We start from the raw sequence: 13691 nt of genomic DNA, 5'->3' as shown, positions 1-13691 counted from the left end.
GGTATCGATTATTAACATTTTAGCTGGCTTTGGTGACTTGGACATGAGGTAGGACCTTAAGATTCTGCCTGAAAGGATGACTAGCAGGCGAGTTGCACGGGAGAATATGAAAAGTGTTCATATGTAGTAAAAACCTGAGAAATCCGTCCGTTTTCGTCATTTGTTATCGAATCGACTTAAAGCCAGATCGTCACATTGGCCGCTCTTCTCTCTGAACGGTTGTACATATCGTCTGCAAAGCTATGTCGCGTGCTGCGGTATGCGGAGACAAGAAAATCTTCATAGTAGAACACAGATGAAGCTTCTAAGTTGATGTAATAGCCAGTAAGAAGTAGTACAATTCAAGTTTTAGTTATCGATTATTGACTTTTTAGCTGGCTTTGATGCCTTGGACATGAGCTAGGACCTTAAGATTCTGCATGAAAGGAGGACTAGCAGAGGAGTTTCACGGGTGAATGTGAGAAGTGTTCATACGTAGTAAAAACCTGAGAAATCCGTCCGTTTTCGTCATTTGTTATCGAATCGACTTAAAGCCAGATCGTCACATTGGCCGCTCTTCCCTCTGAAACCGTTGTACTTATCGTCTGCAAAGCTGCGTCGCGTGCTGCGGTATGCGGAGACACTAAAAGCACCATAGTAGAACACAGATGAAGCTTCTAAGTTGATGCAATAGCCAGCAAGAAGTAGTACAATTCAAGTTTTATGCATCGATTATTGACTTTTTAGCTAGCTTCGGTGCCTTGGACATGAGCTAGGACCTTAAGATTCTGCATGAAAGGAGGACTAGCAGCCGAGTTGCACGGGAGAATGTGGAAAGTGTTCATATGTAGTAAAAACCTGAGAAATCCGTCCGTTTTCGTCATTTGTTATCGAATCGACTTAAAGCCAGATGGTCACATTGGCCGCTCTTCTCTCTGAAACGGTTGTACTTATCGTCTGCAAAGCTATGTCACGTACTGCGGTATTCGGAGACACTAAAAACACCATAGTAGAACACAGATGAAGCTTCTAAGATGATGTAATAGCCAGTATGAAGTTGTACAATTCAATTTTTAGGTATCGGTTATTGACTTTTTGGCTCGCTTTGGTCCCTTGGACATGAGCTAGGACCTTAAGATTCTGCATGAAAGGAGGACTAGGAGCAGAGTTGCACGGGAGAATGTGAAAAGTGTTCATATGTAGTAAAAACCTGAGAAATCCGTCCGTTTTAATCATTTGTTATCGAATCGACTTAAAGCCAGATCGTCACATTGGTCACTCTTGTCTCTGAAACGGTTGTACTTATTGTCTGCAAAGCTATGTCGCGTGCTGCGGTATGCGGAGACACGAAAATCATCATAGTAGAACACAGATAAAGCTTCTAAGTTGATGTAATAGCCAGTAAGAACTAGTACAATTCAAGTTTTAGGTATCGATTATTGACTTTTTAGCTGGCTTTGGTGCCTTGAACATGAGCTAGGACCTCACGATTCTGCATGAAAGGAGGCCTAGCAGCCGAGTTGCACGGGAGAATGTGAAAAGTGTTCATATGTAGTAAAAACCTGAGAAATCTGTCCGTTTTCGTCATTTGTTATCGAATCGAGTTTTAGCCAGATCGTCACATTGGCCGCTCTTCTCTCTGAAACGGTTGTACTTATCTTCTGCAAAGCTATGTCGCGTGCTGCGGTATGTGGAGACACTAAAAGCACCATAGTAGAACAGAGATGAAGCTTCTAAGTTGATGTAATAGCCAGTAAGAAGTAGTAGAATTCAAGTTTTAGGTATTGATTATTGACTTTTTAGCTGGCTTTGGTGCCTTGGACATGAGCTAGGACCTTAAGATTCTGCATGAAAGGAGGACTAGCAGCCGAGTTGCACGGGAGAATGTGAAAAGTGTTCATGTGTAATAAAATCCTGAGAAATCCGTCCGTTTTCGTCATTTGTTATCGAATCGACTTAAAGCCAGATCGACACATTGGCCGCTCTTATCTCTGAAACGGTTGTACTTATCATCTGCAAAGCTATGTCGCGTACTGCGGTATTCGGAGACACTAAACGCACCATAGTAGAACACAGATGAAGCTTCTAAGATGATGTAATAGCCAGTAAGAAATAGTACAATTCAAGTTTTAGATATCGTTATTGACTTTTTAGCTGGCTTTGGTGCCTTGGACATGGGCTATGACCTTAAGATTCTGCATGAAAGGAGGACTAGCAGCCGAGTTGCACGGGAGAATGTGAAAAGTGTTCATATGTAGTAAAAACCTGAGAAATCCGTCCGTTTGCGTCATTTGTTATCGAATCGACTTAAAGCCAGATCGTCACATTGGCCGCTCTTCTCTCTGAAACGGTTGTACTTATCGTCTACAAAGCTATGTCGCGTGCTGCGGTATGCGGAGACACTAAAAGCACCATAGTAGAACACAGATGAAGCTTCTAAGTTGATGTAATAGCCAGTAAGAAGTAGTACTATTCAAGTTTTAGGTATCGGTTATTGACTTTTTAGCTGGCTTTGGTGCCTTGGACATGAGCTAGGACCTTAAGATTCTGCATGAAAGGAGGACTAGCTGCCGAGTTGCACGGGAGAATGTGAAAAGTGTTCATATGTAGTAAAAACCCAAGAAATCCGTCCGTTTTCGTCATTTGTTATCGAATCGTCTTAAAGCCAGATCGTCACATTGACCGCTCTTCTCTCTGAAACGGTTGTACTTATCGTCTGCAAAGCTATGTCGCCTGCTGCGGTATGCGGAGACACTAAAGGCACCATAGTAGAACACAGATGAAGCTTCTAAGTTGATGTAATAGCCAGTAAGAAGTAGTACAATTCAAGTTTTAAGTATTGATTATTGACCTTTTAGCTGCCTTGGTGCCTTGGACATGAGCTAGGACCTTGAGATTCTGCATGAAAGGAGGACTAGCAGCCGAGTTGCACGGGAGAATGTGAAAAGTGTTCGCATGTAGTAAAAACCTGAGAAATCCGTCCGTTTTCGTCATTTGTTATCGAATCGACTTAAAGCCAGATCGTCACATTGGCCGCTCTTCTCTCTGAACGGTTGTACATATCGTCTGCAAAGCTATGTCGCGTGCTGCGGTATGCGGAGACAAGAAAATCTTCATAGTAGAACACAGATGAAGCTTCTAAGTTGATGTAATAGCCAGTAAGAAGTAGTACAATTCAAGTTTTAGTTATCGATTATTGACTTTTTAGCTGGCTTTGATGCCTTGGACATGAGCTAGGACCTTAAGATTCTGCATGAAAGGAGGACTAGCAGAGGAGTAGCACGGGTGAATGTGAGAAGTGATCATACGTAGTAAAAACCTGAGAAATCCGTCCGTTTTCGTCATTTGTTATCGAATCGACTTAAAGCCAGATCGTCACATTGCTCGCTCCTCTCTCTGAAACCGTTGTACTTATCGTCTGCAAAGCTATGTCGCGTGCTGCGGTATGCGGAGACACTAAAATCACCATAGTAGAACACAGATGAAGCATCTAAGTTGATGTAATAGCCAGTAAGAAGTAGTCCAATTGAAGTTTTTGGTATCGATTATTGACATTTTAGCTGGCTTTGGTGACTTGGACATGAGCTAGGACCTTAAGATTCTGCATGAAAGGATGACTAGCAGGCGAGTTGCACGGGAGAATATGAAAAGTGTTCATAAGTAGTAAAAACCTGAGAAATCCGTCCGTTTTCGTCATTTGTTATCGAATCGACTTAAAGCCAGATCGTCACATTGGCCGCTCTTCTCTCTGAACGGTTGTACATATCGTCTGCAAAGCTATGTCGCGTGCTGCGGTATGCGGAGACAAGAAAATCTTCATAGTAGAACACTGATGAAGCTTCTAAGTTGATGTAATAGCCAGTAAGAAGTAGTACAATTCAAGTTTTAGTTATCGATTATTGACTTTTTAGCTGGCTTTGATGCCTTGGACATGAGCTAGGACCTTAAGATTCTGCATGAAAGGAGGACTAGCAGAGGAGTTGCACGGGTGAATGTGAGAAGTGTTCATACGTAGTAAAAACCTGAGAAATCCGTCCGTTTTCGTCATTTGTTATCGAATCGACTTAAAGCCAGATCGACACATTGGCCGCTCTTCTCTCTGAAACCGTTGTACTTATCGTCTGCAAAGCTACGTCGCGTGCTGCGGTATGCGGAGACACTAAAAGCACCATAGTAGAACACAGATGAAGCTTCTAAGTTGATGCAATAGCCAGCAAGAAGTAGTACAATTCAAGTTTTATGTATCGGTTATTGACTTTTTGGCTCGCTTTGGTCCCTTGGACATGAGCTAGGACCTTAAGATTCTGCATGAAAGGAGGACTGGGAGCAGAGTTGCACGGGAGAATGTGAAAAGTGTTCATATGTAGTAAAAACCTGAGAAATCCGTCCGTTTTAATCATTTGTTATCGAATCGACTTAAAGCCAGATCGTCACATTGGTCACTCTTGTCTCTGAAACGGTTGTACTTATTGTCTGCAAAGCTATGTCGCGTGCTGCGGTATGCGGAGACACGAAAATCATCATAGTAGAACACAGATAAAGCTTCTAAGTTAATGTAATAGCCAGTAAGAAGTAGTACAATTCAAGTTTTAGATATTGATTATTGACTTTTTAGCTGGCTTTGGTGCCTTGGACATGATCTAGGACCATAAGATTCTGCATGAAAGAAGGACTAGCAGCCGAGTTGCCCGGGAGAATGTGAAAAGTGTTCATATGTAGTAAAAACCTGAGAAATCCGTCCGTTTTCGTCATTTGTTATCGAATCGACTTTTAGCCAGATCGTCACATTGGCCGCTCTTCTCTCTGAAACGGTTGTACTTATCTTCTGCAAAGCTATGTCGCGTGCTGCGGTACGTGGAGACACTAAAAGCACCATAGTAGAACAGAGATGAAGCTTCTAAGTTGATGTAATAGCCAGTAAGAAATAGTAGAATTCAAGTTTTAGGTATTGATTATTGACTTTTTAGCTGGCTTTGGTGCCTTGGACATGAGCTAGGACCTTAAGATTCTGCATGAAAGGAGGACTAGCAGCCGAGTTGCACGGGAGAATGTGAAAAGTGTTCATATGTAATAAAAACCTGAGAAATCCGTCCGTTTTCGTCATTTGTTATCGAATCGACTTTTAGCCAGATCGTCACATTGGCCGCTCTTCTCTCTGAAACGGATGTACTTATCTTCTGCAAAGCTATGTCGCGTGCTGCGGTACGTGGAGACACTAAAAGCACCATAGTAGAACAGAGATGAAGCTTCTAAGTTGATGTAATAGCCAGTAAGAAATAGTAGAATTCAAGTTTTAGGTATTGATTATTGACTTTTTAGCTGGCTTTGGTGCCTTGGACATGAGCTAGGACCTTAAGATTCTGCATGAAAGGAGGACTAGCAGCCGAGTTGCACGGAAGAATGTGAAAAGTGTTCATATGTAATAAAATCCTGAGAAATCCGTCCGTTTTCGTCATTTGTTATCGAATAGACTTAAAGCCAGATCGACAAATTGGCCGCTCTTCTCTCTGAAACGGTTGTACTTATCGTCTGCTAAGCTATTTCGCGTGCTGCGGTATGCGGAGACACTAAAATCACCATAGTAGAACACAGATTAAGCATCTACGTTGATGTAATAGCCAGTAAGAAGTAGTCCAATTCAAATTTAGGTATCGATTATTGACTTTTTAGCTGGCTTTGGTGACTTGGACATGAGCTAGGACCTTAAGATTCTGCATGAAAGGAGGACTAGCAACCGAGTTGCACGGGAGAATGTGAAAAGTGTTCATATGTAATAAAAACCTGAGAAATAAGTCCGTTTTCGTCATTTGTTATCGAATCGACTTAAAGCCAGATCGTCACATTGGCCGCTCTTCTCTCTGAAACGGTTGTACTTATCGTCTGCAAAGCTATGTCGCGTGCTGCGGTATGCGGAGACACTAAAATCACCATAGTAGAACACAGATGAAGCATGTAAGTTGATGTAATAGCCAGTAAGAAGTAGTCCAATTCAAGTTTTAGGTATCGATTATTGACTTTTTAGCTGGCTTTGGTGACTTGGACATGAGCTAGGACCTTAAGGTTCTATATGAAAGGCGGACTAGCAACCGAGTTGCACGGTAGAATGTGAAAAGTGTTCATATGTAGTAAAAACCCAAGAAATCCGTCCGTTTTCGTCATTTGTTATCGAATCGTCTTAAAGCCAGATCGTCACATTGACCGCTCTTCTCTCTGAAACGGTTGTACTTATCGTCTGCAAAGCTATTTCGCATGCTGCGGTATGCGGAGACACTAAAGGCACCATAGTAGAACACAGATGAAGCTTCTAAGTTGATGTAATAGCCAGTAAGAAGTAGTACAATTCAAGTTTTAAGTATTGATTATTGACCTTTTAGCTGCCTTGGTGCCTTGGACATGAGCTAGGACCTTGAGATTCTGCATGAAAGGAGAAATAGCAGCCGAGTTGCACGGGAGAATGTGAAAAGTGTTCGCATGTAGTAAAAACCTGAGAAATCCGTGCGTTTTCGTCATTTGTTATCGAATCGACTTATAGCCAGATCGTCACATTGGCCGCTCTTCTCTCTGAAACGGTTGTACTTATCGTCTGCAAAGCTATGTCGCGTGCTGCGGTATGCGGAGACACTAAAATCACCATAGTAGAACACAGATGAAGCATCTAAGTTGATGCAATAGCCAGTAAGAAGTAGTACAATTCAAGTTTTATGTATCGATTATTGACTTTTTAGCTGGCTTCGGTGCCTTGGACATGAGGTAGGACCTTAAGATTCTGCATGAAAGGAGGACTAGCAGCCGAGTTGCACGGGAGAATGTGGAAAGTGTTCATATGTAGTAAAAACCTGAGAAATCCGTCCGTTTTCGTCATTTGTTATCGAATCGACTTAAAGCCAGATGGTCACATTGGCCGCTCTTCTTTTTGAAACGGTTGTACTTATCGTCTGCAAAGCTATGTAACGTACTGCGGTATTCGGAGACACTAAAAACACCATAGTAGAACACAGATGAAGCTTCTAAGATGATGTAATAGCCAGTAAGAAGTTGTACAATTCAATTTTTAGGTATCGGTTATTGACTTTTTGGCTCGCTTTGGTCCCTTGGACATGAGCTAGGACCTTAAGATTCTGCATGAAAGGAGGACTAGGAACAGAGTTGCACGGGAGAATGTGAAAAGTGTTCATATGTAGTAAAAACCTGAGAAATCCGTCCGTTTTCGTCATTTGTTATCGAATCGACTTAAAGCCAGATCGTCACATTGGTCACTCTTGTCTCTGAAACGGTTGTACTTATTGTCTGCAAAGCTATGTCGCGTGCTGCGGTATGCGGAGACACGAAAATCATCATAGTAGAACACAGATAAAGCTTCTAAGTTGATGTAATAGCCAGTAAGAACTAGTACAATTCAAGTTTTAGGTATCGATTACTGACTTTTTAGCTGGCTTTGGTGCCTTGAACATGAGCTAGGACCTTACGATTCTGCATGAAAGGAGGACTAGCAGCCGAGTTGCACGGGAGAATGTGAAAAGTGTTTATATGTAGTAAAAACCTGAGAAATCCGTCCGTTTGCGTCATTTGTTATCGAATCGACTTAAAGCCAGATCGTCACATTGCTCGCTCCTCTCTCTGAAACCGTTGTACTAATCGTCTGCAAAGCTATGTCGCGTGCTGCGGTATGCGGAGACACTAAAATCACCATAGTAGAACACAGATGAAGCATCTAAGTTGATGTAATAACCAGTAAGAAGTAGTCCAATTGAAGTTTTTGGTATCGATTATTTACATTTTAGCTGGCTTTGGTGACTTGGACATGAGGTAGGACCTTAAGATTCTGCCTGAAAGGATGACTAGCAGGCGAGTTGCACGGGAGAATATGAAAAGTGTTCATATGTAGTAAAAACCTGAGAAATCCGTCCGTTTTCGTCATTTGTTATCGAATCGACTTAAAGCCAGATCGTCACATTGGCCGCTCTTCTCTCTGAACGGTTGTACATATCGTCTGCAAAGCTATGTCGCGTGCTGCGGTATGCGGAGACAAGAAAATCTTCATAGTAGAACACAGATGAAGCTTCTAAGTTGATGTAATAGCCAGTAAGAAGTAGTACAATTCAAGTTTTAGTTATCGATTATTGACTTTTTAGCTGGCTTTGATGCCTTGGACATGAGCTAGGACCTTAAGATTCTGCATGAAAGGAGGACTAGCAGAGGAGTTTCACGGGTGAATGTGAGAAGTGTTCATACGTAGTAAAAACCTGAGAAATCCGTCCGTTTTCGTCATTTGTTATCGAATCGACTTAAAGCCAGATCGTCACATTGGCCGCTCTTCCCTCTGAAACCGTTGTACTTATCGTCTGCAAAGCTACGTCGCGTGCTGCGGTATGCGGAGACACTAAAAGCACCATAGTAGAACACAGATGAAGCTTCTAAGTTGATGCAATAGCCAGCAAGAAGTAGTACAATTCAAGTTTTATGCATCGATTATTGACTTTTTAGCTAGCTTCGGTGCCTTGGACATGAGCTAGGACCTTAAGATTCTGCATGAAAGGAGGACTAGCAGCCGAGTTGCACGGGAGAATGTGGAAAGTGTTCATATGTAGTAAAAACCTGAGAAATCCGTCCGTTTTCGTCATTTGTTATCGAATCGACTTAAAGCCAGATGGTCACATTGGCCGCTCTTCTCTCTGAAACGGTTGTACTTATCGTCTGCAAAGCTATGTCACGTACTGCGGTATTCGGAGACACTAAAAACACCATAGTAGAACACAGATGAAGCTTCTAAGATGATGTAATAGCCAGTATGAAGTTGTACAATTCAATTTTTAGGTATCGGTTATTGACTTTTTGGCTCGCTTTGGTCCCTTGGACATGAGCTAGGACCTTAAGATTCTGCATGAAAGGAGGACTAGGAGCAGAGTTGCACGGGAGAATGTGAAAAGTGTTCATATGTAGTAAAAACCTGAGAAATCCGTCCGTTTTAATCATTTGTTATCGAATCGACTTAAAGCCAGATCGTCACATTGGTCACTCTTGTCTCTGAAACGGTTGTACTTATTGTCTGCAAAGCTATGTCGCGTGCTGCGGTATGCGGAGACACGAAAATCATCATAGTAGAACACAGATAAAGCTTCTAAGTTGATGTAATAGCCAGTAAGAACTAGTACAATTCAAGTTTTAGGTATCGATTATTGACTTTTTAGCTGGCTTTGGTGCCTTGAACATGAGCTAGGACCTTACGATTCTGCATGAAAGGAGGCCTAGCAGCCGAGTTGCACGGGAGAATGTGAAAAGTGTTCATATGTAGTAAAAACCTGAGAAATCTGTCCGTTTTCGTCATTTGTTATCGAATCGACTTTTAGCCAGATCGTCACATTGGCCGCTCTTCTCTCTGAAACGGTTGTACTTATCTTCTGCAAAGCTATGTCGCGTGCTGCGGTATGTGGAGACACTAAAAGCACCATAGTAGAACAGAGATGAAGCTTCTAAGTTGATGTAATAGCCAGTAAGAAGTAGTAGAATTCAAGTTTTAGGTATTGATTATTGACTTTTTAGCTGGCTTTGGTGCCTTGGACATGAGCTAGGACCTTAAGATTCTGCATGAAAGGAGGACTAGCAGCCGAGTTGCACGGGAGAATGTGAAAAGTGTTCATGTGTAATAAAATCCTGAGAAATCCGTCCGTTTTCGTCATTTGTTATCGAATCGACTTAAAGCCAGATCGACACATTGGCCGCTCTTATCTCTGAAACGGTTGTACTTATCATCTGCAAAGCTATGTCGCGTACTGCGGTATTCGGAGACACTAAACGCACCATAGTAGAACACAGATGAAGCTTCTAAGATGATGTAATAGCCAGTAAGAAATAGTACAATTCAAGTTTTAGATATCGTTATTGACTTTTTAGCTGGCTTTGGTGCCTTGGACATGGGCTATGACCTTAAGATTCTGCATGAAAGGAGGACTAGCAGCCGAGTTGCACGGGAGAATGTGAAAAGTGTTCATATGTAGTAAAAACCTGAGAAATCCGTCCGTTTGCGTCATTTGTTATCGAATCGACTTAAAGCCAGATCGTCACATTGGCCGCTCTTCTCTCTGAAACGGTTGTACTTATCGTCTACAAAGCTATGTCGCGTGCTGCGGTATGCGGAGACACTAAAAGCACCATAGTAGAACACAGATGAAGCTTCTAAGTTGATGTAATAGCCAGTAAGAAGTAGTACTATTCAAGTTTTAGGTATCGGTTATTGACTTTTTAGCTGGCTTTGGTGCCTTGGACATGAGCTAGGACCTTAAGATTCTGCATGAAAGGAGGACTAGCTGCCGAGTTGCACGGGAGAATGTGAAAAGTGTTCATATGTAGTAAAAACCCAAGAAATCCGTCCGTTTTCGTCATTTGTTATCGAATCGTCTTAAAGCCAGATCGTCACATTGACCGCTCTTCTCTCTGAAACGGTTGTACTTATCGTCTGCAAAGCTATGTCGCCTGCTGCGGTATGCGGAGACACTAAAGGCACCATAGTAGAACACAGATGAAACTTCTAAGTTGATGTAATAGCCAGTAAGAAGTAGTACAATTCAAGTTTTAAGTATTGATTATTGACCTTTTAGCTGCCTTGGTGCCTTGGACATGAGCTAGGACCTTGAGATTCTGCATGAAAGGAGGACTAGCAGCCGAGTTGCACGGGAGAATGTGAAAAGTGTTCGCATGTAGTAAAAACCTGAGAAATCCGTCCGTTTTCGTCATTTGTTATCGAATCGACTTAAAGCCAGATCGTCACATTGGCCGCTCTTCTCTCTGAACGGTTGTACATATCGTCTGCAAAGCTATGTCGCGTGCTGCGGTATGCGGAGACAAGAAAATCTTCATAGTAGAACACAGATGAAGCTTCTAAGTTGATGTAATAGCCAGTAAGAAGTAGTACAATTCAAGTTTTAGTTATCGATTATTGACTTTTTAGCTGGCTTTGATGCCTTGGACATGAGCTAGGACCTTAAGATTCTGCATGAAAGGAGGACTAGCAGAGGAGTAGCACGGGTGAATGTGAGAAGTGATCATACGTAGTAAAAACCTGAGAAATCCGTCCGTTTTCGTCATTTGTTATCGAATCGACTTAAAGCCAGATCGTCACATTGCTCGCTCCTCTCTCTGAAACCGTTGTACTTATCGTCTGCAAAGCTATGTCGCGTGCTGCGGTATGCGGAGACACTAAAATCACCATAGTAGAACACAGATGAAGCATCTAAGTTGATGTAATAGCCAGTAAGAAGTAGTCCAATTGAAGTTTTTGGTATCGATTATTGACATTTTAGCTGGCTTTGGTGACTTGGACATGAGCTAGGACCTTAAGATTCTGCATGAAAGGATGACTAGCAGGCGAGTTGCACGGGAGAATATGAAAAGTGTTCATAAGTAGTAAAAACCTGAGAAATCCGTCCGTTTTCGTCATTTGTTATCGAATCGACTTAAAGCCAGATCGTCACATTGGCCGCTCTTCTCTCTGAACGGTTGTACATATCGTCTGCAAAGCTATGTCGCGTGCTGCGGTATGCGGAGACAAGAAAATCTTCATAGTAGAACACTGATGAAGCTTCTAAGTTGATGTAATAGCCAGTAAGAAGTAGTACAATTCAAGTTTTAGTTATCGATTATTGACTTTTTAGCTGGCTTTGATGCCTTGGACATGAGCTAGGACCTTAAGATTCTGCATGAAAGGAGGACTAGCAGAGGAGTTGCACGGGTGAATGTGAGAAGTGTTCATACGTAGTAAAAACCTGAGAAATCCGTCCGTTTTCGTCATTTGTTATCGAATCGACTTAAAGCCAGATCGACACATTGGCCGCTCTTCTCTCTGAAACCGTTGTACTTATCGTCTGCAAAGCTACGTCGCGTGCTGCGGTATGCGGAGACACTAAAAGCACCATAGTAGAACACAGATGAAGCTTCTAAGTTGATGCAATAGCCAGCAAGAAGTAGTACAATTCAAGTTTTATGTATCGGTTATTGACTTTTTGGCTCGCTTTGGTCCCTTGGACATGAGCTAGGACCTTAAGATTCTGCATGAAAGGAGGACTGGGAGCAGAGTTGCACGGGAGAATGTGAAAAGTGTTCATATGTAGTAAAAACCTGAGAAATCCGTCCGTTTTAATCATTTGTTATCGAATCGACTTAAAGCCAGATCGTCACATTGGTCACTCTTGTCTCTGAAACGGTTGTACTTATTGTCTGCAAAGCTATGTCGCGTGCTGCGGTATGCGGAGACACGAAAATCATCATAGTAGAACACAGATAAAGCTTCTAAGTTAATGTAATAGCCAGTAAGAAGTAGTACAATTCAAGTTTTAGATATTGATTATTGACTTTTTAGCTGGCTTTGGTGCCTTGGACATGATCTAGGACCTTAAGATTCTGCATGAAAGAAGGACTAGCAGCCGAGTTGCCCGGGAGAATGTGAAAAGTGTTCATATGTAGTAAAAACCTGAGAAATCCGTCCGTTTTCGTCATTTGTTATCGAATCGACTTTTAGCCAGATCGTCACATTGGCCGCTCTTCTCTCTGAAACGGATGTACTTATCTTCTGCAAAGCTATGTCGCGTGCTGCGGTACGTGGAGACACTAAAAGCACCATAGTAGAACAGAGATGAAGCTTCTAAGTTGATGTAATAGCCAGTAAGAAATAGTAGAATTCAAGTTTTAGGTATTGATTATTGACTTTTTTGCTGGCTTTGGTGCCTTGGACATGAGCTAGGACCTTAAGATTCTGCATGAAAGGAGGACTAGCAGCCGAGTTGCACGGAAGAATGTGAAAAGTGTTCATATGTAATAAAATCCTGAGAAATCCGTCCGTTTTCGTCATTTGTTATCGAATAGACTTAAAGCCAGATCGACAAATTGGCCGCTCTTCTCTCTGAAACGGTTGTACTTATCGTCTGCTAAGCTATTTCGCGTGCTGCGGTATGCGGAGACACTAAAATCACCATAGTAGAACACAGATTAAGCATCTACGTTGATGTAATAGCCAGTAAGAAGTAGTCCAATTCAAATTTAGGTATCGATTATTGACTTTTTAGCTGGCTTTGGTGACTTGGACATGAGCTAGGACCTTAAGATTCTGCATGAAAGGAGGACTAGCAACCGAGTTGCACGGGAGAATGTGAAAAGTGTTCATATGTAATAAAAACCTGAGAAATAAGTCCGTTTTCGTCATTTGTTATCGAATCGACTTAAAGCCAGATCGTCACATTGGCCGCTCTTCTCTCTGAAACGGTTGTACTTATCGTCTGCAAAGCTATGTCGCGTGCTGCGGTATGCGGAGACACTAAAATCACCATAGTAGAACACAGATGAAGCATGTAAGTTGATGTAATAGCCAGTAAGAAGTAGTCCAATTCAAGTTTTAGGTATCGATTATTGACTTTTTAGCTGGCTTTGGTGACTTGGACATGAGCTAGGACCTTAAGGTTCTATATGAAAGGCGGACTAGCAACCGAGTTGCACGGTAGAATGTGAAAAGTGTTCATATGTAGTAAAAACCCAAGAAATCCGTCCGTTTTCGTCATTTGTTATCGAATCGTCTTAAAGCCAGATCGTCACATTGACCGCTCTTCTCTCTGAAACGGTTGTACTTATCGTCTGCAAAGCTATGTCGCATGCTGCGGTATGCGGAGACACTAAAGGCACCATAGTAGAACACAGATGAAGCTTCTAAGTTGATGTAATAGCCAGTA

The sequence above is a fragment of the Schistocerca gregaria genome, unplaced genomic scaffold, assembly GCF_023897955.1.
Source record: "Schistocerca gregaria isolate iqSchGreg1 unplaced genomic scaffold, iqSchGreg1.2 ptg000418l, whole genome shotgun sequence".
NCBI lineage: Eukaryota > Metazoa > Arthropoda > Insecta > Orthoptera > Acrididae > Schistocerca > Schistocerca gregaria.
The sequence above is the reverse complement of the archived record's forward strand: the minus strand, read 5'-3'. Positions refer to the sequence as shown.